Source organism: Camelus bactrianus, chromosome 33, assembly GCF_048773025.1.
Source record: "Camelus bactrianus isolate YW-2024 breed Bactrian camel chromosome 33, ASM4877302v1, whole genome shotgun sequence".
Classification (NCBI taxonomy): domain Eukaryota; kingdom Metazoa; phylum Chordata; class Mammalia; order Artiodactyla; family Camelidae; genus Camelus; species Camelus bactrianus.
The window spans coordinates 11,926,851-11,952,181 of record NC_133571.1 but is presented as its reverse complement, the minus strand read 5'-3'; the positions used below and the strand labels follow the sequence as shown (position 1 = coordinate 11,952,181).

The following is a 25,331-nucleotide window of genomic DNA, read 5'->3' as shown; positions in this document are numbered from 1 at the left end:
GTGAGGACATTCTCAACTCCTCTGCAAAGGGGAATAGAAGGAAAGACCAGGCTGAATCTGCTCAGAAGGCGCTCGGAGAACACAGCAGAAAGAACTTTCAAAGACCAAAGGACACAGGATCAAGGGAAGCGCCTTCTCTGACAGTATTTGGGGAAACGAAGTTCAACGTCTTCCTCCCCTTTTTATGTTTTGAGAGCTGCAAAAATTATGCATGCCTGATGTAAAGCATTCAAACAGGAGACGGGGTATGGCTCCTGGTGGATGCCCAGATGTAAGCACTGTGAGACCTGGCATAGGTCCTTGCTTATGCCCCACTTTTAAAAAATATATTTTGAAATAATAGCTAAATGTATCTAGAACTTATTAGATGCCAAACACTGCCAAAATTTTACATACGCTATTTTATTTGAAATTGTATAACACCCCCAACATGCACACAGTTTTTTTTTTTTAAATAGGATTGCATCAAACATGTCTTATAGCTTGCTTTTTTTTTTTTAACTAGAATATTTGTTTTGGTTTTTTTGAGGGGTGGTAATTAGCTTATTCATTTATTTATTTTAATGGAGGTACTGGGGATTGAACCCAGGACCTCGTGCATGGTAAGCACTCACTCTACCACTGAGCTACACCCTCCCTGCGGTGGCTTGCTTATTAACTAAATGTGTCTTGCATTTTTCATGGCAGTGTCTATTTCTCCACTTGATTCTTTTTGCCAGACATATAATATTCCACAGTATGTCTGTACTATGGTGTATTTCATCATTCCTTCATCCATATTTATTTATGAGTGTCCATTTATTATTATTATAAACATGCTGAATCAAACATCCTTCTGCATATGTCTTTGTGCAGAATGTGTAAGGATTTGTATATGATAGTGTCTTGAATGGCACTGTAGACCAAAAAGCAGGTACGTTTCTTAGCTTGTGAGAGCTTTGCCCATTTGCCCTGAGATGAGATGTTGGAGCGTTCTTTGTTTGGGGGTTTAGTCCTGCGTGAGTTGAGAGGGGCAGAGATTGACCGAGCTCTGGCCTTTCTGTCCTGCCCTTGGATTTGATGACCCACAGAAGAACAGCAACGGGGTGAGAGACAAAGGGAGCCCACCCCGACCACTGGAGTGGTCAAGGGTGCCCCTGTCTGGGGACCTGGAGCAGGCACTGGGCGCTTGAATCCTCAAAACCCTACTGACCAAGGCCCAGGGAGACGATGGTAGCTCATTTGCCAGATAACTGCATTCAGAGGACAACTTGAAGCCAAAGGATAATCCACAATTAATTTCATCTTTGTTTGGAATTCACAAAATGATTAGATTTTCAAAAGAGATTGACCTACCCTTAGATACTTGAATTTGACTGAGATTAAAAGGGTTTACTTGCATCCCTTGAGTATGCTTCTGGCGTAGCCCCTCCCCCTGCTGGGGAAGGGGAGGGCTGTGTCGAAACCCCCAACACTGACCCATGTAGGTGCCAGGCAGGTGTAGACTTTGTATTTGTTTATGTTTATTGCTGTATCTCCGGTGCCTGGAACAGAGCCAGGTACCCACAGTGGATGCTCACTGGATATTTACTGAATGAACACAAAGCCTTTGGAGGCCATATAAAGTAACTGAGAGCCCAGACTCTTATTCAGACACAGACTTACCGATGAGCTGTGCGCTTCTGCACAGTTTAGAATTTCTCTCGAAACTTCAGTTGCCTCCGCTGCAGAATGGCAATTGTGAAGTTCCCTAACAGTACCCACCTCATAGGGTTGTTATGAGGATGATGTAATAAAAATGACCAATCCCATTAATTATTTTAATGACAGTAATCACTTTACCCAGCTTCACAAGACTGTCTCCTTCTCTCCCCTGTCATCTGGTGTCCCAGCTCTTCTCACTTTCTCTTAAACACGGTAACTCTTTTCGAATGTCCCCCACATCATATTTTCTTCTCTCTGTTGGGCACCAAGTTCAGAGTGTTGTACCTTATAGACCAGTGGCGCTAGGAGGCCAAGGGCAAGGTGGTGGGGTGACGGGGCTTGGCTGCCATCATCAGCTGTTCTCTGCAGAGCATCCCTTGTGCCTCCACCACATAAGGTCCTTTTGCCTCTTGTCCTGCCCATTTATGTCCCCCTTGCTCTGATTTCAGGCTGCCTGGGGCCCTTTCCGGGCTGGGCATCTCCACGTGTTGAGCCAGTCCCTTCCTTGCTGGGCCCTGACTCTGCGTATGTTCTCATCAGGGGGTGCTGGAGACCCCAGCTGGCATTCATGGGTCCCAGGAGTCTGTGAACCAGACCAGATAACTCCTCCTAATTCATTCTAGAAAACGGGGAGGAGAGTCGTGAATTCTGAGCGCCTGCTCTGTGCCAGGCACCGGGCGAGGAGGGTTTACTCATGGCTGTTTCTTGATCCGTCGCGTGAGGTGTAAGCACGAGCAGAAAACACAAGGGGACACAGCGCGGGGTGGGGGTGGGTCAGAGCCAAGGTCAGAGCGGGCGCGGGGTCAGAGCCACCCCTGGGCGAGGGCGTGACCGGGTTTCTAGACTGAGGGGCTTGCTCCCTGCAGCCGGGCTTGTCGGCACCCCCTCTCAGCCCGGGCTCACTCTGCTGCCCCATCTTTCCGAGCGACGCGTGGCCCGGGAAGAAGAGAGGCTGAAATCTTACATAATTACCCAAATCATGGCTCCTAAATGGCCTCTGATTACAGCACTAGGGCCCCTTTCTGCAGGGCAGCCCTGGCTCGGCTGAATAGAGCTGCGACCACTTTGTAAGGGCTTTTTTTTTTTCTTTTAAAGCGCAGGAGATGGCTTATCCGCATGCAAAGTAGGTCAGAACCTTAGCAGAGATCTTTTCAAACACTTGGCTTTTTTGAAGTCCTGCTACGAAACTCCTTTTGTTTCTCCTGCCTGTGCCTCTTCCCTCCCGCCCTTCTCTTTCCAAAGGCTGAACGACATCAAATGACTTTAAACAACAGTGACAGTGAGAGGGGCCGCGATGAGCTCAATTGTCAATGATGGTGGGCTCGCCCGGCTGCGGCCCGGCTGCCGTGTCCAGCGCCCTCCAGCGCCCTCCAGCCCCAAGCCCCCTTCACAGCATCACAGGCACCTGGCTCGTCTGCCGAAGTGTGTGCGTCGCCCTGGGTCCCGCCAGCCCAGCCGAGGGGTGGGTGGTTGGAGACGTGCCTTTGTGGTGCTCACTGTTAATCCAAACTTGCAAAGGGCCTCGGCTGCTGCGGGGAAGTCAGCTCAGCTAGAACGGACTGGGGCTTTGCCTAATGGCCTGCTCGGGCTGGGGCGGTTACTTTTCTTCCCCTTGCTTTTCTTTCTCCAGCCCCCCAGCTCCACCCTCACCAACTGTAGATGGAAATCAGCAAGAGCTGTGCAGGCACTAAGGATGCTTTTCAGTAGGATGGTCTTTACAGAGGTGGCCACACCTGAAACCACCTGAGGCCCTCATCGCACTCCTGATGGGCAGGTAGGATGAGCGGGTACTGCTGGCCCCTTTTAACAGCCCGGGAAACCAGGCTCAGCAGCTCAGCGAGGTGACGGCTGGCACTGACGTCCGGAGGGCTGAGGGTGGTTGCTCGGGACTGGAGCCCGTCTGCTGACTCTGGGGCTCTTTTCCTCAATGACTGGAGAAGGAAACCGAGGGGGGTGTGTGTGTGTGTATCCGTCCTCACCAGAGGAGAGACTAGTGACCGTGACGACTCTGCTCTCTGCACGTGGTGATGGAGCCACCCGGGAGTTCAGCAGGATTCCCGCCCAGAAGATCTCTTTTCACCCACATCCTGCCTGCTCTGGGCCTGGCAGGCAAAAATGCCCATTTTGTTATTCCCTGCCATCTTCTTCCTGGCAATCTCTGCCTGAGTCCAAAGGAGAAGTAATTTTCCAGGAAGGTCCATGTCTTCAGAGGTATTTGGAGGGGCCGTTGCTGTAGGCACTTCAGGGGAAGTGGGAGGAGCCAACTTAGGGATGTTTCCTTCATTCAGTGAATAGTTACTGAGGACCTACCATCTGCCAAGATGCATCTGGGTGCTGAGGATATACAGAAAACAAAACAGTCAAAACTCCCTGCCTTCATGGAATGTGCAGTCCAGTGATGGATACTGACAACAAACTAGATGAGTAAGTATATTCAGATGGTGATAAAAGCTGAGACAAAGTAAAACCTGGAAAAGGGGTAGGGAGTGTTGGGGTGGCTGGAGTTTTGATAGGGGAACTAAGAAGGCGCTCGGAGAATGCGATGTTGAAATTCAGGCCCGAGGGAGTGAGGTATGAAAACAGCTGAGGAAAGTGTTCTGCATGGGGAAACAGCAGGTGCAAAGGCCCTGAGGCCTAAGGGTATCTGAGGCATTTGGAGTGGAAGAAGGAGAAGCTGTGACTGGATCAAAGCAGATGAGAGGTGTGTAGCAGATTTTACATAGCCTTTATGTAGGAACTTCAGCTTTTAACCTGAGTGAGATGGGAGCTGTTGCAGGCTCTGAGTAGAGGGCTGTCAGGAGCTGACCCACACTTTTAGTAGCAAGTGCTCCTCCTACCAGGGCTGTTCCGGGAACTGTCCCCCTCCCGAGCCTCCCAGGTGACTGCTCTTAGCTTGTAAGCTGGCAGGGGCTCAGCCAGACTGGAGGGAAAGTTGAGGCCCTTTTTGCTCCAGGAGAAGGCAAAGAAAGAGGAACAGAGTTCGGATGAGACATGGAGACTCTGATTGCTGGGTGCTCCTGGGGCTTTTGGATTAACAAGAGTGCTCGTCCCTTTGCCACCCCGAGGATTCTGGGAATTGGGGGGCTGGGACAGCTTCGGCCTGGGGCCCGTCTCTCCCGAGAGGTACAGGCGCACATCTATCTCTGCACATCCCTTCTCTTTATTTTCCCACCCTTCGGGGTGTCCAGCTTCCATCGTTCCTGTGGGCTCTCTAATGACTGTGAGATGAGGGACTGCACACAGTGGAGGAGCCAGCAGTGTGGGCAGGTCTGAAGATGCTGGATTTCTCACCTCTCCCGCCCGCTCCCTCTCTTGCTGCCTCCTCTCCCCCTCCCCTCTTCTCACCCCTTTGCAGAAGAAAACAACAATGCATGTGTGAAGATTACTTGCCGGCTGGAGACATTCCCAGGCTCCTCCCTTCCCAACTCAGAAGCAACAGTCTTCCTTCCGGCACCCAGCCCCAGGCCTGTCTGTTGCCGGGTATCCCAGCATCGCCATTCCTCTCTCCTCTTTCCCTCTTGCACCATTCGGAGGCCACTCTGCCCTTCTACTTAGAGCCAGGATTCCCCGGGTTGCTAAGTGGGGACAGGTTGCCTTGGGATGCTTAATCCATGATGCAGCTCTTGAGTGAGGTGGTGTTGAAATCATCCCAGTGTCCCCAGTTTGCATGAATTACCCAGTAGGATCCTGGTCTCATAGGCAAGTGTAGAGGTTGTCTGCATTTCAGGACTCCAGAGTGAACGGAACTGAAGACATCAACCTACATTTACACACACGGCTCTGAGTGGCCCCTCCATGTGGGTGGGACAAAAGGTGAACAGCCCCCGGTTTCCTGTTGGTCCTCCCATCCCTTTCTCTCCTAGGAACCTCCCGTTGTCCACCCTTAGACACAGGGCTTTCCCTCCCTCTCTTGGAAGGAGGCGGGCAGCCTCGGGAGGGCGGGGCTCGCACCTTCCTTCCAGGGCAGGGCGGGGTTTGTTTGCCTGTGTGAATTGCCCCTTCTGTTTGAGAGAGAGCAAGAAGAAGAGAGAAAATGAAACACTTTTGCCACCTCCTCACCTCCTCGTTAGCTCCGAGTCCCAGGTGAGCTGGGGAGCTCACAGCTCCTTTTGAGAGGCTGGTGGCCTGTAGCGTCTCCATGGTGATGCCTCTAGGCGTCTCTGAGCTGGGGCCCAGCCTCCCTCAGCAGCATTCCCTGAGCTGCCAGTATCAGAGATAGGTGGGGAGGCCTGTGGGATCAAAGGGGGTCTGGATGGGGTTGGGGTGGGCACCGGCAGCCCGGGGATTCTTGACCCTCGGCTTCTTCAAGACCTGCAGCAGCTCTGGAACCTGGGGTCCAATCAAAGAACACACCTGGAGTGTGACATTCAGGGTCTTCTAGAACCTGCTTTCATGCTGCCGATGCAGGCTCGTCCCCTTGATCTCTCCACACAGAGCCAGGATGTGAGCCTGGCCTGGTCGCCTCACTCTCCCGCGGTCTGTATTCTCACCTGTATGCATTCGCTCCAGCTGCACCTTGCTGGGACTCCTCCCTTGCTTAATATTTCTCTGACTTGGTTCCAGGGCCACCTCCTCTGGGAAACCTTCCCTGATACAGACCTGAGCCCCTGGATCTCTCCCTGTCTTGTAAATCCAGGCACCCACTGCCCCTCTGGGTCTGGCTTGCTCCTAGGAACACACAATGGCTTGTGTTGTTAATCACTTTGCATGTGAGGGGCATGTGGTGGCTCCGTGGGGGAGGGCAGACAGTCTTAGGTTTGAATCACGGTTCTGCCACTTGCTAATTTGCACCCATCAGACAAGTACCACTTCCTAGCTGTCTGGCAGAGCTGACAGGCTACCTGTGAACCTCAGTTTCGTTACCTGCAAATTGGGGATCCTCATAACCCTTTACCTGTGAAGATTAAATAAATCCAACCCAGTGCTGATATAGGATCTGGAGAGTAGCAGGTGGAGCTCCTGCCCACCACCTCCCTCCCACCACGAGGATAGATGCTGCTGCTCGCGCCCCAGCAGTGCTTTGCACACACATATAATTAATAATTGGTTTCTTGTGTGGATTCACTTGATTTTTCTCTTGGGGAGCTTGCAGGCAATGGGCTTTGTCTGATACGTCCATCACTGTCTCCCTGTGTTTAGCACAGACTGTGGACAGTGAGGGGCTCAAGAAACATTTGCTAACTGACCATCTGAATATGAATTCGAGCCCCTCCATCTGAGACCATTGGTTTCTAGGCTGCAGCCGCTCTTTTTTTTTTTTTTTTTTTTTACTTCTTTGAATCCTCACGCAGCCTTGCACATAGTAGGTGTCCTATAAGTGGCTTGTTAGAGGACGGTCCTTGATTGCAGTTCATGCCATTCGGGGACGAGTGGCTGCAGAGGGACGCTCCTAGGTGATTTCTAGGAACTGAAAAGGGACCCCTTCTGCTGAATGGCTTCGGGGAAGTCTAGACCTGGGGAGGCAGTGCAACCAAACGAAACCCTCGGTGCTCCTTCTAATCCTGGAGTTGATGGTCCACAGGAACAGGAAGGACTTTGCTCCAGAATGTATCCGTCAGTCCCAGAGAGACCACACCCCAGCTGCCAGATGGAAGAGACCAGGCATTGTCCTCCAGGAGAGCTGGGCTAGGACTCTGATTGGCTAGAGTTAATTCCCATGAGCGCTGCTAGAGTTGGGACAAACTCGATTTTAAGTTAAGTGGAAATATTTTTATTTGAGTTAATGTACATTGGATCTGGTAAACACACAGAGTATATTCCTACGTGCTCTGGAAATGGGCACTCCGATCAGCAAACAGATTAGTTTTAAGTGAAAAGACGCTGGCAGACGCTTAAATTCATTGACTTGTTGAGAACGTCTAGATTTGGATACAAATGCACTGGAACGCTAGATCGGTTTGGTGTCTCAGCCCATCCGCACGGAGAAGCTATTGATTTTAGTTGATATGCATTGATTCCCAGAAAACAGGACGGCTTTTGAAAATGAACTTCCAGTAATTTCAGGGAGAAGCTGGCGCGTTTGTCTCCACGCGAGGCTGACTTGTTTTGTTAAACGTGTCTCTACGCCTCGAAGGAACAGAGCAGCAGACAAATATCTTCGTATGAATTAAAATGCATTGATTCTTGGAGGGAAATGATGGTCTCTGTTAAAAGCTTTTTGGAGATGTGAGCACACAAGAGTTTGAATAAAGCCTTTGTTCGGCACCCCTTCCTCTCTGCCTTCTGCTTCTCCCCTAAACGGTGGCAGTTTTCAGAGCCCATCTGAAGTTGGAGGTGGTGGCGAGAGGAGGAGGGGACCCGTCACATTGCCAATCCCTTGCAGCAAGTGAGAGCATGAAACCGCTCCTCTCCAGGGAAGGGAACACTGAAAGGGTTCAATGCGGTTGATCTCATAACAAGGCGGAGATGGATAAGATCAGGTACCCAGGTAGGGGCTGAGGGAAGGGGAAACAAAGTTTCCTTTGATAGAGAAAATAGCAATGAAAAGGCGGGGCCCAGGGGTCAGGTGTGGGATGCAGAAATGAGAGGGAGTGTGCAGTCTGGGTCCCTTGGTCAATGGCCTGTCTGTGCTGAAGGGGAAATGACTCACTGATAATGGTGGATGAGGTGCGGGAGTGAGTTATCTCACTGTCTTACCTTCTGAGTGAGTTGGACGTGAACCAGAGGCGTCATTTAGGCATTTCTCACCCTCATTAATGAATAGCTCCCATGGGGTATGCAGACAGCACGGCTAGAAAAATGATTCCAGGAGACAGGAAGGAAGCAATTGGCCTGAAACTTATTTTTCATGTGTTGAAACCTCCCCTCCCCGGATCTTTCTGGATCAAAGCCACTCAGGACCACTTTGAGGGTTGATCATGGAGTTAACTCCTCATTAGCTACTCCTAGCTTCTCCTCATCCCCAGATACACACTGGGTGGGTGGTTAAATCCATTTGCCGGAGTAGGGGGTTGTTTGTTGACTGTGGGTGAGAGGACGTGGATCAGTTGTCCAGGTAACACTGCCCGTGGCAGCTAAACCTCCACCAGCGACAGGAGGAAAGGCTGCTGGGAAAGACTTAGAGGAAGGTGATTGTGGTGCCTTCTCCTTTCACCTCTGGCTGCAGCTGTTGTGGTCCACGTCTCCTTACCCCAGACAGTGATTCCCTCCCGCTTCACTTCCCTCTGTTCCTCTCCACTGCCTTCCACTCATCCCTGCTCTGCTGTAGGAAGGGGGTTGCTTAGTCTTGCAAGCATAGGATCAAAGCACTGGGAGGGATTTTATGAATCCTTCAGTTGAACCCCATCTGATGCTTCATCCCCTGCTTCTACAGTATTCAATGCCAAATGCAGTCTCAGCTTGAATACCTCCAGTCATAGACCACACGTCATCTCCCAGGAGTCTTTTGCAAATAGTGCTAGTCAATGCCTAGTGCCCCTGCCCGTTGCCTGCTAACACCAACCCCAAACCTAGATGAGCCTCAACTCTGTGGTCCTGGTTCTGTCCTCCGTGGTTGCACAGGAACAGTCTTGGTCTTCTCCCCCATGACTGTCTTTGGGCATTTGAAGAGAGTCGAGATGTCCCCACCGAGGCTTCCCTTCTCCAGACAAGACACATTAGGTTCTTTAGCTATTTTTCGTATGACATGGTTTTAGGACCCTCCTCCACAAGCAGGACCGGCTACCTAATTTGTGTGGACCCCCCAGGGCAAAGGCAAAATGTGGGGCCCTTTGTTCAATAATTATTGAGGATTTCAAGATGTTGATTGCAGACAGCATTAAACCAAGCTCAGGGTTGCATGCCCATGAAGCCAGTCCCAACCATATGGGACCTCTTTTCCCAGATTTCAGTCTGCAGTGTCTTCCTTAGTGATGCTTTAGGGCCAGACTGTCCAGGGCAGAAGCATAGTGACTGTCACTTTTTTTCTGGGTGTATTCTTCAGTGTTGTTGAAGCAGCAGATGATCACAGTAGCCTTCTGGGCCGTCAGGGCACACAGGTGCATCCCACCCAGCATGATGTCCGCTCTAATCTCAAGGTTGGATTCATCCCTATAGCAGCTGAGCCATCTCTCTCCCACTCTTGGACAGTTGCAAGAATCCACACTAGTGAATTTTGCTTTGCCCATAGGATCAACTCCAGTGCTTAAACACCTGCATTGTCCTGTAGACAGGGTATTCATTCATTCATTCAATCCATAGAGAAACATTAACTGAGGGCCCACTATGTGCTAAGCACAGTGATAGAAGTCAGGATGTGATATTGAATAAAACCTAGCCCTGGCCTTAAAAAGCTTTAGTTTGGGAGAGAAAAGATATTTAAACAATAAATATGCAAAAACGTACTGAATCCTGTAATAGAGATATATACAAGGGTGGATAAGATGGCAGATTATGCTGCCTGGGAAATCATGGAAGACTTCACAGAAGAGGTAGCATTTGAGATGGCTCTTGAAGGATGAGTAGAAGTTTGACACATGGGAAGGGAGGAGGGGAAACCCGATTTCTGATAGCCTGGTTTCCTTCCCATGAATTCCCAACTCATTTCTTTTGACCATTCTTTTGGGAGCAGGACCCAGGAGGTTGGCCCTGGTGGCTCCCCACAGATTTCCACAGCCTATTCTATCTCTGGGGCCTTTCAAGCAGACCCCCACTGCCTGGATGAGAAGACATTGCTGAAATTTTTTTGCTGCAGTTTTAATTTCTTGACATCATCTGGGTGCGTTGGGGAAAAATGAGATCTAATAATGAATGATTACAACTCTCAAGTTAAGTCTAGTTGGTTGGCTAATCAATTTGGTTAAGTGAAAATCCATAGCAAATGAGTCGACCGCAGTATGACATTTCTCCATCCAATTTAAATTAAAATCACCAACCATAATAATTTCACAATTACTCAGGGAGGGCACACTGGAGACTTGACCCCCGGAGCAGAGAAATTGCAAATGCCTCAGAGTGGGCTGAGAGTGGGGTGATGAGAGAGTCGCTGGAGATGAACTCTGCCTGAACTGCTCAGCCTCGTCAGCATCGGAGGATGAGGGACAGCCACAAAGGATGCTGATCAGCAGTTCCACGTTCTTGGGTGTCACCCTGCTTCTCCCTCCTGGGGCGGCAGGAGTTTCTATCCTCTTGACTAGGGCGCTTCCAACAGGACAGCAGATCCTCTCTTCTCCAGAGAAGACGGAGGGGGAAGAAGTAGGTGTTATTCTTTCCATTGCAAATGCACCCCAATTTAGCCCACCAGTTCTTGGACAGTGGATGTCATGTCTCTTTATCTTGAGTTGAGGGTGCTAAGCACGTGTAACAGCTAATTAATAGGTTTTGGATAATAAGGGCGATCGTGACAGAGCAAAGGGAAGAATGATATTTTATCTAATATCATAAATGCGTATTTACTGAATGTCCCCTTTCTATAGGGACGATATCAGGCACCAGAGAGAAAGAGATGAATTAAATGTATCATCCACCTTCAAGGGTAGTGTACAGCCTCTCTTGTGTACCCTGAGAGATAAACACTTATTATTAACGCAAGGTGGAAGGTCATTGACATTTAGGCAGTAATTTGAAGGCTAAGAATGATTTTGAATCAGTCAGGGGATTTCATGCAAAAATGTTGCATGCCAGTTATATGTAAACATCTAATTATAGTCTTACCTCAAGATGTTGTTGTGAGTTGAATGACGTGGCTGATGCTGCTAGTGGTCCATCAGTCGTGTTTCTCTCCTTCTTCCACAGCAGTAGAACTCCCACATGTTAGGTGAGCAGGTGGCTGCCTGGAGTCAGAACTACATTTCCCAGCCTCCCTTGCTGCTGTGGCCACATGACTAAGGTCAGGCCAATGGGATGCGAGTAGAAGTAGTCCATGTGGCTTCTAGGACGTGCCCTTACAGAGAGGGATCATGCTCTTATCCTCCCCTGATTCCATCCCCAGGCACAGTGGTTGGAACTGGAACAGTCATCTTGGAGCATAAAGTGACTTTGGAAGTCGAGGCCATGCAGGCAGAGCTGCAAGATAGAAGGAACCTGGGTTTCGGACACTGTGATGTGCATTCTAGCCCTGGATAGCTCACCTTGGGTCTAAAACCAACATCTGTCTTATGGAAACCACTGTTATTTTGGGTTTACTGTCATTCCAAGCTGAGCCTAATTCTAATTAATCCAAATGAATTGTTGCCTATAAAGCACTTAGAACAGTGCTTAGCCCTTGATGAAGGCTCAAGAACTGGTGGCTCGTATTAGTATTTCTGGTCCTTACTGTAGAGGAGGCAGAAGACAGAGACCCCATCCACTGAGCTATGCCTGGCATTTTGCATCATTGTCAAGCAGCTCTTCAGCCTCTCATCCCACCGTCCACTCTTTGCACACTCACTATCCCCAACACCTCCCCGCTCCCCACACCTGACTTAAATCCTGCTGTCACCAGCTCCGCCATTACTTCTAGAGAGAAGCATCAGTGGCAGCCCGGGAGAAGTATGAGCAGGGAGTTGGGTCCTGTGGATCAATTTGTAATTTTTCTTGCGGCAGCAGGAGGAGTGTAAGTGATGTGTGCACTAAATCCCTGGCAATGGAGGCAGCCCGGCTGTGTGTCTTGGGTTGAATTATTTATCGCTGGGTGGGACCAGGGCCCTGGGAGGAGGGGAAACACTGGGTGCACGTGAGTGCCCCCCAGCTTAGTCCATTACGGGGGTAGGGGGCAGTGGCGGGCTGATGATGCTGCTGGTTCTGAATACCTTGTGATGGGAGGGGGCAGGGCTGTCTGTCTAGGTGGGCAGAGGTGCTTTCCATTTCAGGGCAAGTGAGCGTCAGAGAGTCACCCCTTTTCCTTGCTGGGGAGCTTAGTAGAAAAGAACTGAAATTATTGATTTAGAAATAATAAGTGACTCTTTGCCTAGTGTGGGTACTTACGTAGAAAATGTGTAAATACATCTATATTCTGTCCCCTCGAGGGGAAGAAAGGACTGTGGGGGGCCCCCTGGCTAGAGGAAGTTGTCGTTGTTAGATGGAGTGAGTTTGATAGACATCGCTAGTGCTCACCAGTATTTCCAAATCTCTTCTTTTTCCTGTTCACATGAACGAGTTAATCCGTATGGATGCGGCCAGTTCGGGCCAGCGGAGTGTAACCAGGAATGACGTGTGAGCATTTAAGAGTTGGTGTGCATTTTTCTCCACTTTCTTTCTCTTTCTCTTTGGAGAATCCTGAGATGATGATGTCACAATCTGGTGGAAACGACATCTGCCTGGGTCCCTGACCGTGTGGAGCAAAAAGCCCCATCTCAACAGTACTGGGCATGTAGATAAGTGAGAAATAAATTTGTTAAGTGATTGAGATTTTGGACTCGTTGGTAACTGCAGCACAGTCTAATCCATCCTGATGAATGATGCCAGAATCGAAGGGATGTGCAGATCCCTTAGCTTCACAAGAGGCCAGGGTTAGCAAACCAGAAATTAGAGTCCCAAGGGGTCACTAGACCTTTGTGCATGTGGCCTGGGCAGAGAAAGAGGCAATCACAAATGCTGATGCACAGAACTGGGGATGGCTGAGTCTGGGAGTGATACCAAGCGTGGCAGCGTCAACTGATGAGATCTGAGAATGTACCTGGGACAGATGCCACTGTTCCTCTGACATTCTGCTGTGACATAGATCGTGGAGCATAGGCTATGTTTAAGGTCCCCAAACCAGAGGAACAAGTCCAGAACACTCCTCATAACTTATGTGCTGAACTGTGTTCCCTGTCCCCCAAATTCTTAGGTCGAATATGACTGTATTTAGAGGTAGGCCCTTTAGGGAGGTAATTAATGTTCAATGAGATCATACGGTGGGACCTTAATCCAATAAGAATGGTGTCCTTATAAGAAGAGAAAGGGACACCAGCGCGCTCTCTCTGTCCACACGCACACAGAGAAGAGGCTATGCGAGGACACAGCGAGAAGGTAGCCGACTGCAAGCCAGGAAGAGAGCCCTCACCGGAACCCAACCCTCACGGCATTTTGATCTTGGACTTCCAGCCTCCAGAACTATGAGAAATAGATTCCTGTTGCTTTAGCCTGCCAGTCTGTGGTCTTCTGTTAACAGCAGCCTGAGCTGACTAATGCAGACCTTGAACTAGGACCTGTTTTCTCATGTTCTCTTCTCTACCCGTCCCCAAGCTTTCCAGTGGGGATTTTTTTATATAGAGTCAGATTTTTTCTTTAAGAAAAAAGAAGGGAATAATTAAAATGGTAACACCTCCCTGCACTTTTAACAAAATGCTTTTTTCCACAGTATTACACTGGGTTCCAATTACAGCCCCGTAAGATGGAGATAATTATCCTAGGCTTACAGGTTCTATTCATTTGCTCAGCAACATTCTGTGAGCATCTACTATGTGTCAGGGCAGGATGCTAAGGGTTGGGATGCAGAATTGAATAGTCCAGCTCCTGCTCTCAGGTGGCTGAGTGGATGGAGGCTCCCAGGACAAGCTGCTCGTTCCATCTGACCGGGCTAGCAAGGATCCCATCCTGGTTGTTTAGCTCTGTGCCTGAGTTCAAAAAGGAGCACAGCAGGGACTCAGGCTGTAACAAATGCCGATGGACCATTGGGTTTCAGTGAAAGCTGTCTCCTCATTGTCCCTGGGAAGCGGAAGTTCCCATCACGCCCAGGCAGCATGTCCAGCTATTGGTTGCCTGCATCCTCATCAGTATCCACATTGTTCTTTACCAGCAGAATCTTTTTTTTGTTTTTAATTGAAGTATAGTTGATTTACAGTGTTGTGTTAGTTTTTGGTATACAGCAAAGTGATTTAGTTATACATATATATATATATATATATATTCTTTTTCATATTCTTTTCCATTTTGGTTTATTACTGAATTTTAATATATCTTATGCTATACAGAAGGACCTTGTTGTTTATCTGTTTTACATATAGTAGTTTGTATCTGCTAATCCTGAACTCCTAATTTATCCTTCCCCCACCCTCTTTCCCCTTTGGTAATTGTAAGTTTGTTTTCTCTGTCTGTGGTCTGTTTCTGTTTCATAAATAAGTTCATTTGTGTCATATTTTAGATTCCACATTTAAGTGATGTATGATATATTTCTTTCTCTGTCTGACTTATGGAAGAACCTTTACTTTGTTTAGATCTCCTGCACCTACGCAGCTCAGGGAAAGCTGGCTTCTCCCAGGTCTAGAGGGTGAATCATGTAGGCAGCCAGGCAATCACACTCAATCTAATCTCCTTGCAGTTCTAACCAATGAGATACAATCGAGCCTGCAGGGGTTCTGGAATTTCTCACCCTAAAATGAGCACAAAAGAGGGAGCTTCTATTTTTTTTTGAGGGGTATTATTATGTGAGGGCAGGATGCTGAGAGCTGCTGCAGCAATGTTATGACCATGAGGAGGCCAGCCTCCAACATGCTGAGTATGGCAGAGCGGAGAGAGGGAGAGAAATGGCTCTCGATGTTGAGCAACTGAATGAACGGTGCTTCTTATTATATCAGATGATACATATTCTCATTGTCAAGCTCCGCTGGGTTGGGCATCTTATTACTTGCAGCTAGAAGCTTCCTAACTCATGCGGGCAGAAACCACCAACCAGCATGTGTGCACTGAGTTGCTACTGCCTCTACCACTGACTCAGTGTGTGACTTTGGGCAGGTCTCATTTCCTTTCTGGGCCTCAGTCTTCTCATCTGTGAAGAGGGTGGGGATAAGGGCTCATTCCAGATCTAATCTTTCCAATACTACTCTGAGCTCAGCACTGGGATGGGCACCCCGATGGGGGCGGGGGTGCAAAGAAGGCTCAGAAGAGCTGGTCCAAATCAGAGAGAAAGCCATGGGTGGCAGGGCTGGTGGAGGGAAAGGGGACGAAAAGGAAGCAGGTTCTCCCTCTCACCATCAGCAGGAAGGAAAATGTGTGCAAGAAGGAGCCAGTGGAGAATGGCAGAGTGTGCTGCCTGCCACGGGAAGTGTCTGGGGGACACGCGGTCCCCTCTGGCCACTCACTAACACCTCTCTGACCCGAGTCGGCTGCACACGGTTCGCTCCCTGCCCTTTGTGCCCTCTGTGCCCCACACCTCTGCTTGGCAGGATCAGCTTTTCCTGCAGAGGCTGGGGCGCGGCAGACCTTGCTGCTTTGGCTTCCCAAACTGAGGGGAGGAGTGGGGATGAGAGTCCATGACAGGCTGGGTTTCTACCACGTGGATCAGAAGTGCCAGGTGCCCTGGGAAAAGCAGAGGCAGCTTCCGCCCAAGACCTCAGTGCTCTGTGCCTGACAGGCGTCACCACCGCGGGTCATCCTCACGGCGATGCTGGAAGGGAGGTATATGCTGTGACCGTATTTTACAGAAAACAGTTGCAGCAAGGTGAGAGGTCTTGATGGAGAGCACACTGCTGATAAGGCGTGGAGCTGAGACCCAAGCTTAGGTCTGTCTGATGTCATCCCTGCTTCTGGCCTGGGAGTGAGGCCTTGGACCTCTGGGGCCCACCTCCTCCTCTGGCCCGCTCGCCCAGCCCTCAGCCCCAGACTCTCAGTCCTCTTCCTGCCTCTCCGGGCTCTCTCCCCGCCGACAAGGATCTTCCTCTTCTGTCCCTGCCTCTTTCGGTGAAATCTCATGTCTGTTCTCCTGCAGGCAGGGCCAGCTCCACAGTTACCTTGGCTTTAAGGTCTCCCGTGATGGGTGCCCGCCCCCCCTGCTCACTCCCCCATCTCCAGGCCAAACAAAACAAAACCTAACAAACAAAACCTCTTTTCATTATACTTACAGGGCTTGATCGTCATTTACTTTCCCCCTCAATGTACATCAAATATAATTGAGCACTTTCTATGTGCAGTTATTGTCAGAATCAAGAGTGAAACTGAATAGACATGGTACCAAGCCTCACAGAGTTACGGTCAAGTGCACTGCTATATAAGAGCATCGAATCCCACTCTCTCTGTATATAGCGCATGGTATGTATGTCTGTGTAGCACAGGATGTCTGTAGATACCCTCAGATCTCTGTAGATATCCTCAGTGCTGTGCTATTGGCGACATGAAACCAGTTCTTAGAGTGCCTGGGACAATGTCTACCATTAGTAGATGCTTCGTGGAATAAATAAATTAATGAAGTGGGTTAAGGGCCATGAAGCGCCAGGTGAGTAAAGAACTACATTTTAAGGAGGTCGGGCAGCCTGCCTTCTGTTGCTGCCTCCTCCGAAGATGCAAAATTGTCTAATAAATGATTTTCCAGCCAGGAACCCCGGAGAGGGCGACTGACATGGCCAAGGCCTGAGGCCAGGACCCACCCAAGCCCATGTTGGGAGGATGCATTATGAATGCAAGGTGTAGGAAATCGAAATTATTAAACTCACAGATAGGGACAGAAACGCTTTTGTGTGGCTGCAGAGTTGGGAAATTATGCTGAAGCAATGCATTGCAAATCAGCCGGCACCAGGCAGAGAGGGCCTTTTATTCTCCGGGTCCCGAAGTTCCTTCGGCAGCTTTTGTGTGCAGCCGCAGAGGCGCTTCTGGGAGGAGAGAGAAGCTGGTAATTTCGTGGCTGATTGGCAGACTGTCCAGAGCCAATAAAGATATTTGTTTTCTTGCTGAAGTGCTCATACACCCAAATCTCAGCTCCTTAATTTTGTCTTTCAGTCTCTTCTTGTGATCCCCACCCCCCTTTCCATCACGGACTGAAATGACACCTGGGCTGTCTTCCCTCATTCATGGCTTAGTGTGGGCCCAGTAGGGAAAAGAGTCCCCATCCTGGGGACCCGTGAGGACGGAGGACGTTTGCCCGGAGTATCTGGCCTTTTCTCCAGGCATCCAGTTTGCTTTGGCACAATCGACAGAGATTAACCCTGCCACTCTGGTGCCCTGGGTAAGATAGATGTTTATGCTCCCACAAATCCATCCAACACGCCTGCAGCATTGGACATTGTTTGCCCATTTTTAATGATGAGGATAGGTAGCTTGTCCAAGGTTTCAGAGTTAGGAAATTGTGGCACTGGGATTTTTTTTTTAACTTTTTTAAAAAAATTGAGGTACAGTCAGTTACAATGTGTCAATTTCTAGTGTACAGCACAATGTCCCAGTCATGCACGTACATACGTGTATTCGTTTTCATATTCTTTTTCATTAAAGGTTATTACAAGATATTGAATATAGTTCCCTGTGCTACACAGCAGAAACTTTTTTTTAAAACCTATTTTGATATATAGTGGCCAACGTTTACAAATCTCAAACTTCCAAATTTATCCCTTCCCACCCCCTTTTCCTGGTAACTATAAGATTGTTTACTATGTCTGTGAATCTGTTTCTGTTTTGTAGATGAGTTCCTAGTGTCCTTTTTTCCTTTTTTTTTAGATTCCACATATGAGTGATATCATATGGTATTTTTCTTTCTCTTTCTGGCTTCCTTCACTTAGAATGATGATCTCTAGGTCCATCCCTGTTGCTGCAAATGGTGTTATTTTGTTCTTTTTAATGGCTGAGTAGTATTCCTCTGTATAAATATACCACAACTTCTTTATCCAGTCATTGTCAATGGCACTGGGATTTGTAGTCAGGTTTGCCCAATTCTGAAGTCTGTGGCCTTGGGTTTCTTGAGTGCCCCTGGAGGTGTCTCACTGTAATAGTATTCATGGCATCCCTGCTGATTAAAGATGCCCTCACTGGTACAATGGGGACTCTTGAACTGGGTTCTCCAACTGGTCAATCCTAAATCACAGGAACATCTTGAATTTTTAACAGAAGTATTTGCTTTGGAAATTGACCCTTTGAAACAATGTAATTCACTCCTTTTCTCATCTGGACTCATTCTACAGATCACAAAGCTTAGGCCCACAGAATTTAAGGACTGGTCCAAGGTCACAGCCAACTCTAATGGCAGACCCAGGACAGGAGCCTGTACCCCCCACTCTCAGTCCAGTGTTCTGTCCACTTTATCTGCAGTATCAATTAGGACTAGGTTTGGCTAAAACAGGACGCCCTCCTCACCAAACAGCAACCTCACTCCCTGATGTAAAATGAATCAGAAACAAACAAATCAGATGTAAAAATGAATCCAAAGAAGGTATGGCAGATCCACAGCGTTAGGGGCCGAGACTTCCTCTAACTTGTCACTTTGCCACTTCGTGGCTTCTTTCCTAAGTTCACCTCGTGGTCCAAGATAGCTCCTGGAGCTCCAGCCCTCACATCTAGCATCTGGAATGAGGCGGCTCTTCCCTTTCAGGAGACTTTCTGGAACTTTCACACAGTACTTCTATCTCACTGGCCAGTATTTAGTCAATGGCCGCCCTAGTTTAATGAGAGGCTGGGAAATGTCACCTTTTAGCTGGGTGCCTGGTAAAAAAAATCAGAATAACTTCCTGTATTCCTAAGAAAACGGGGGGGAACAGCTACTGGGAAGCAGCTAGCAGGTTTTACTGCAGCACCTTAGTCTCTAAGCTGGCTGCCGGCCCCATACTTCGTGGTCCGCAGCTCTAGGAATCCCAGCTGAGAGGGAGCTGAGCCAGCAGCTCTGGACTGGCGGAGAAACTAGGTAGTTTTTTTTTTTTTTTCTTCCTCCTTCAGGTAAAGGCAAGGCACTTAGTTCTGGGAAGAGATTGCATCATGGGGCTTTTTAATATAATGCTACCTAGCCTAGTGTTTTTGGTACTAATCTATTTTGTTTAATTTCAAAGACAACACTGATACTGCTTTGGTACCTTCCTGGATTTTGTAAAACACGAGGGTAGAGGTTTAGGATAAGGGAAGATGGGATGCATGTGAGCGTGTCAATGTACAGACACGTATTTTTCGAGGGGAAGGAAAGCTCCCCTCCCATGGGACCTGGTACTTTTCCAGTCGTGTCCCGGGCTGAAAAAGCATGAAATATTGATTTCGCTCACGTGCTGGTTCTTCAAGTCACGTGGACTCAGGGCTGCTGCTTTGAATGCCTAGAGGCAGTTAGGGGCTCTGAATGAGACAGACAGAATAATGCAGCCTAGAGATGGATGGTTGAGCCCAACCACCTGCTTTTATAGACAAAAATCCCAAAGCTCAGAGATGTTTCAGGTTTGCCCCAAATTTACAGAGCTGGGACCAGAATCCCACCTTTCTGACTCGTAGACTAAGGTGGTTTTGCCCTTCTGAAATACGGATGCATATTTTATATCATTCTCCAGCCATTTCATGTGTGTTACTATTGTCTCCCCAACTAAAGACCCCTACTATGTTCAAAGCACTGTGCAAGGCTTTGGTGTGAGGAGGATAAAAAGATGAAGAAAACAGAGTTCCTTTCAAAGAATTTGCTGTCTAATGGGAAACACAGATGCAACAAAAACTTACTGGAGGGCAAGACAGAGGGAACTGAGGGTGACAGAGACAATAAGTGATGGCTGCTGCGGAAGCACTGGGGCAGGGGCTTGTGGAAGAGCTCATGTGGGGGTCCTTGAAAAACAGAGGGGTTGAGGGAAGAGGCAACTTAGGGTAGATGAAGGGTACAGACAGAGCCTGAAAGTCCCAACACTGGTGAACACCTCTCTGCCCCGGGCACCCACACTAGGATTTGGAGGGCTCGACAGAGGACCCAAGAAAGGAAAGCCTAGAAGAGCCTCCTCTGCCACCGGGCGAGAGCGCTAGTCCCACTAACTTGCTGGGCAGAGTTCCTGGTCCTGTTTGGCCATTAAAGTGCCTGAATTTAACCCAGCCTGGGTGCCTGGGTCTTTACCAAGAACAGAATCCCTAGGGGTGGCTCTCAGGTGTCTGTTTCCTTGAAGATTCCTGGATGATTCTGATGTAAAATGGGACACAGGTCAGTGAAGCCCTGACAGGGGTGATGGGAGGAGGTGTGCGGTGTTATCAGCTGAGCTCCATAGCAGAACCCCCAAGAGGAGGTGGCCAGGTAGGAGGACTGAGCCACCAGGTCCCAGGCTGCACTGGGCTCAGTCCCCGCCGTGCCGATGGGGAGACAGGGACCCAGAGCCGTGCTCTGCCATTGCTCAGTCCATGCTGAAGCCTTTCAAGGGGGACAATGAGAACAGGACTGTGTGGCTGTGGGCACGTCTCTTCATTTGTGTGCAGGAGGAGGCCTGGCTGTTTCCAAGAGTGTTAATTAGGAAGTTGCCTGGTTCTCATTTTTGCTTGTCTTTCTTCTTGCTTCTGGGGTGTGCGTGCAGGGCCGGGACTTTAGAGAAATGGCTGGTTATGGTGGTGATGGTGGGGGTAGAGGTTATTACTCGGCCATCTGTGTTGGGGGCGGGGCTGGGGACAAGAAGCTAATGGGGCGAGGGTTGGTGGGAGGAACTGAGGAAGATCCCATCGCTGGGAGCTGGCTGAATGTGGCAACAGGTGTCCCAGGTTTAAAGGAACAGCCAGCAGCTGCTCCTGATCTGCCGTTGGTTTATTCATTGTCTTACTTGGGGCGGGGGGCGTGGAGTCCTGGCTAGCTCTATTTCTCTGCTTACACACTCTTACGAGCCCTCATACTCCTTCCTGGAAATCCTTTCACCAGTATCTTGTTGCAAGAATTTGTTCAATGTCTGTTTCTTCTGACAAATGGGTGTCTCCTTGAGGGTCTGGTTTGCTCCCCGCATGCCTTCAGTGCCTCCCCCAGAGCTGGGCGAGCAGCGGGGACTTAACAAACATCTGTAGATGGTGCAAAGGGCTGACCCACAGGGAAACACTCCGTTGGACCTTCGAGAGGCAGATTCTTGCCTGATTCGGTCCCTGGTTCGCTGTGGGATCGTGAGCAAGTTGTTGTCTCTCTGTGCCTTGTGTTTCCCCAACAACAATGTGTGAACAAACATAAGCTGCAAAGAGCATCGAAAATCTTTCTCGGTCTCCACAGCTTATCGGAAGGGGCGGTTGACCGAGTGTCGGGGGCCCTGGCACTAGTTCTAGATCCGCCCCTTACTAGGACCCCCGTCACTGAACAACCTCATGCCTCGAGGTGGGGGGATCGATCCGCAGGGCAGGGGTAGGCTCTCCTGGACTTGCCATACACTTGGATGGTTTTAACTATTCAGGGGCTGGCCCCCACGAGTTTTAACTAAGAACCAAACAAAAAGCCTGTTGAAGAGAGATTTAAGGTGTCGGCCAGAACTTACCAAGTTAGCACAGATAGACCGTGGCTAACGGGGGTCAAGGGAGGAAGCAGTATGGCTCTAAGGAAGTAGGGCGACTAACTTACTGGGGGCCTGGGCAGAGCTGGTGTTGCCTGGATAAAGGGTCTGGATTAGAGGTCCCAGGAAGGCTTTGTCTATCATCAAGGCCAATAGCTGGATGAGCTTGGGGACCAAGACTTTGGCTCCTTTGCTGATTTCCCCGAGCTCTGGGTCACAGTGTTTGCTTGGCTGCAGATTTCCAGCAAGCACCTGCTGAAAGCCATTGTCTTGAGAGAGGCTCCAGAAGGATCCAGGAGCTTTGGGGAAGAGCCTGCCAGGCCAGTAGCTTGCTCTTCTCCTTCCTGCAGGGCCCCCAGGTCCTCACTAACAGAGGACTGAAGGACCCAGGTGTCCCCTCTCTGCCCCTGTGCAGTGTGGGGCTTATGCCTCTCGGCTCTTGCGTGGCTCGCTCGGGAGGGACCCAGCCCCAACCATCTCAGCTCCAAGAGAGAAAAGGAAGAACATCTGTTAACACAAATGCTTTTCTAATTTCTTTTTAAATCTCACTCAGCATCTGCGTTAAACAAGGCTGATCGGCTTGTACAATATTTAATTTTGGAACCATTTCAAAAGGCGCTTGTAAGAGAGGAGCAGTGGGGAGAGCAACAGCCTCCTAAATCTTTAATAGCGTGCCGGTGAGGAGCTTCCGCCGGCCCGTCCTAATCACACGGAGGAGAATAAGTAGAGACAGAATTTCTTAATAACAAATACCTTTGCAGCACCTCATTAAATCACTGCATTTCAGAGACACAGCAGGACACTTGGGTGAATAAATAGTGCAATCTCCCAGTCTGAAGGATTTTCACATCTGAGTTATTTCTCTTGCATATGATCAGTTCCTTTTCTCTTTCTCTCTCTCTCGTTTAAAAAAATTTTTTTTTATTTCCACAAATGATTTTAGCTGATGGGTTCCATTAACGAAGACATTAAAGGGCAAGGTTGAAAAAGCACCTCTTTACCCTCCACCTGTCCCATCCCCTGCTCTCCTCTCACCCTGTAACCACAGAGCAGTATTTCGTTGTTTTTTTTTTTTTTTTTTTTTTTTTTTTTTTTGCAGTTTAACAAATGTCACTGCCGAAAGAGGGATGAGAGAAGGAGGGGGAGGGGAGAATGGTGCTGATTAATGTGAGACAAAGCACTCCCTGGCTGGGCGTTCATGAGGATGCGGATACCGACAAATGGAGCCTGGGAAGGGGAGGCAGGCAGGGATGTGGACGTGTTTCCAGGGCTCAGGACCACCTGTGGATGTGGGTCCCTTTCTACGCTTGGCCACACCCATTCTCCAGTGGGACCTGCAACAGGACAAGAGAACTGACAAAAGCCATCTGGGTCCAGTTGCACTTAAATATTTATTGAGCACCTACTGTGTGCCAGACCTTCTACTAGGAGCTTAGTGTCCATGCTGTCATTACAAAATATAAGCCAAAGGGGGCTCTCCCCACATTCTCTTACTACAGTTTAATCAATCAATCCATTGAGCAATACATCAAGATTTTAATGAAGAAGCCATAACTGGCAGACACTGACTGTGTCCAGCTCCAAACATTTTTTTTGTTTGTCCCAAATACTGTTGATTGTTTATTTTTTGTTGTTCTTTAGTTTCTGATTTTTCTTTGTAGTAGAATTAGTTGCTCTGGCTCAGTGTTTTTAAGACTGTGGTTTATGACCCCCTCATGGGTCTTGAAATCAGTTTCAAAGTGATCCCAAGTTGCCCATTCTTAAATTTTGATTTTGGGAAAAATTGATCTCTGAGTAAATTCTTAAGTGATATCTTTTCTGAGTCTTTCAATGCATGGGGAACATTTTTCTCTTACTTTCATAAATAAACATCACTCTGGCTGGGGATGAAAATGGAATGGAATTTGAGTAGGTTAGGATGGGATGGAATGGGATAGAGTAGACAGAAAAGAGAAGAAATAGCAGAAGACTGTCAGCATGGATGGCACACAGTAAGGTAGATATTATTTCAAGTTTATATGTGGGGTGTTTCCATGCTGGTCTATGATGTAAAATGCATTTCTCATTGTGGGTCCCAAACAAAAAGTCCGAGAGCCTCTGCTCCCACTGGGGATGCCTGACACTCAGACATCTTATTACAGAGCCTCCCTCAACGTGTTCCTCGTGTAGGGGAAGGGAGCAGCCTCTGGGGCCAGATTGCCTGGGTTTGAAGCCCGCTCTCCACACGTTTTCCAGGTGACCTTGGGGTTGGAGTCCAGTGGCAGCCAGTGATGTGGTTATAAGTGGCCAGTGGCACCCATGTCCCAAGCAGACATCCCTGTGGTTGGAAATGGCAGGTCTCATCTCCCTGGGATTCTGCCCCTTTTCCAGGTCTGTTTCTTAGTCTTCTCAACTCCGGGAGCTCATCTGTCTCCTTCTAATAAAACATCTCTGTTCGTCTTAGCCAGAGTTGGCTTCTGCAGCCCAAGCCCAGACTGCCAGACTTAGAAATCAGGGACTCTCACATTAATGCTTGAATTTCCAGGTTCTTTTGGAGAGGAAAAGAAAAGGAAGATCAAGTTTTAGTCTTCGTTTCCACATTGTAGGCCTATAGAAGCTGTGTTAGTTTCCTGTGACTGCTTTCACAAATTACTGCTAACAGGGTGGCTTAAAGCAACAGAACTTGATTTCCCTACAGTTCTGGAGGCCCACACTCCAAAACCCATCCAGGGACTGGAGGGGACACTGCCTCCCTTGTCCCTTCCAGCTTCTGGAGCTTTCCAGGCATCCCTGGGCCGTGGCTGCATCACTCTGATCTCTGCCTCTGTCCTCCCATCACCTCTTCCTGTGGGTGTCCGTGTCGTCTCCCTTTGCCTGTTTCTTATGAGGACCCCTGTCATGGCATTTCGGGCCCACACTGATCACCTAAGATGACCTCTTTATCTCAGCATCTTTACCTTTACTACATCTGCAAAGACCCTTTTCCCAAATAGGGTAACATTCGTAGGTTCTGGGGATTATGGCATGGACATACATCTTTTTGGAAGGCCATCATTCAGCCCACTACAGATGGCGTCTCCTCCAGCCTGCACCATTCATTCACGTAGCCGCCTGGGCCGGCTGGTCTGTGAGTTTTTGAAATCCTGCTCCACACTCGGGCACAGTGGGGAGATGCAGAGATGCACAGCATGGTTTCCATCCTCTATAGTCTCATCTCCCTGGGCGTGGGAATCCAGAGAAGGCTGGAGGAGTGAGGACTAACGGTCTCCTCGTGTGAACGGCTCCAAGTGCTGGGGAGACAGCAGCGAGCAAAATAGACAACGTCTGTGCTGTTGGGCAGCTTCCATGTTAATGGGGTGGAGAAGACAAGAAACAGAGTCTCAGAAATGTCAGATAGTATAAGTGTGATTGAGAAAAATAAAGCAGGGGATGGGAGATATGAGTGCTGGGGGGGAGGTGGGTGTTGCTACTTTCATATGGCCTCTCTGATAAGGTGACATTTGAGTAGAGTCCTAAAAGAAAGGAGGGAGGTATTCACATACATATTTCTGGGAACAGGATCCAAGCAGAGGACAAGCACATGCAAAGGCCCTGAGGCAGCTGCATGCTTGGGATGCTCAGGGACTAGCA

At 48.9% G+C, this 25,331-nt stretch overlaps 1 non-coding gene across 1 annotated transcript; it reads right to left on the bottom strand.

The window, feature by feature from the left end:
* Positions 1-564: 564 nt before the first annotated feature.
* On the bottom strand, positions 565-637 carry TRNAG-ACC (transfer RNA glycine (anticodon ACC)). The gene has a single exon. It is a non-coding gene; the product is annotated as a tRNA-Gly (tRNA).
* Positions 638-25,331: the final 24,694 nt, after the last annotated feature.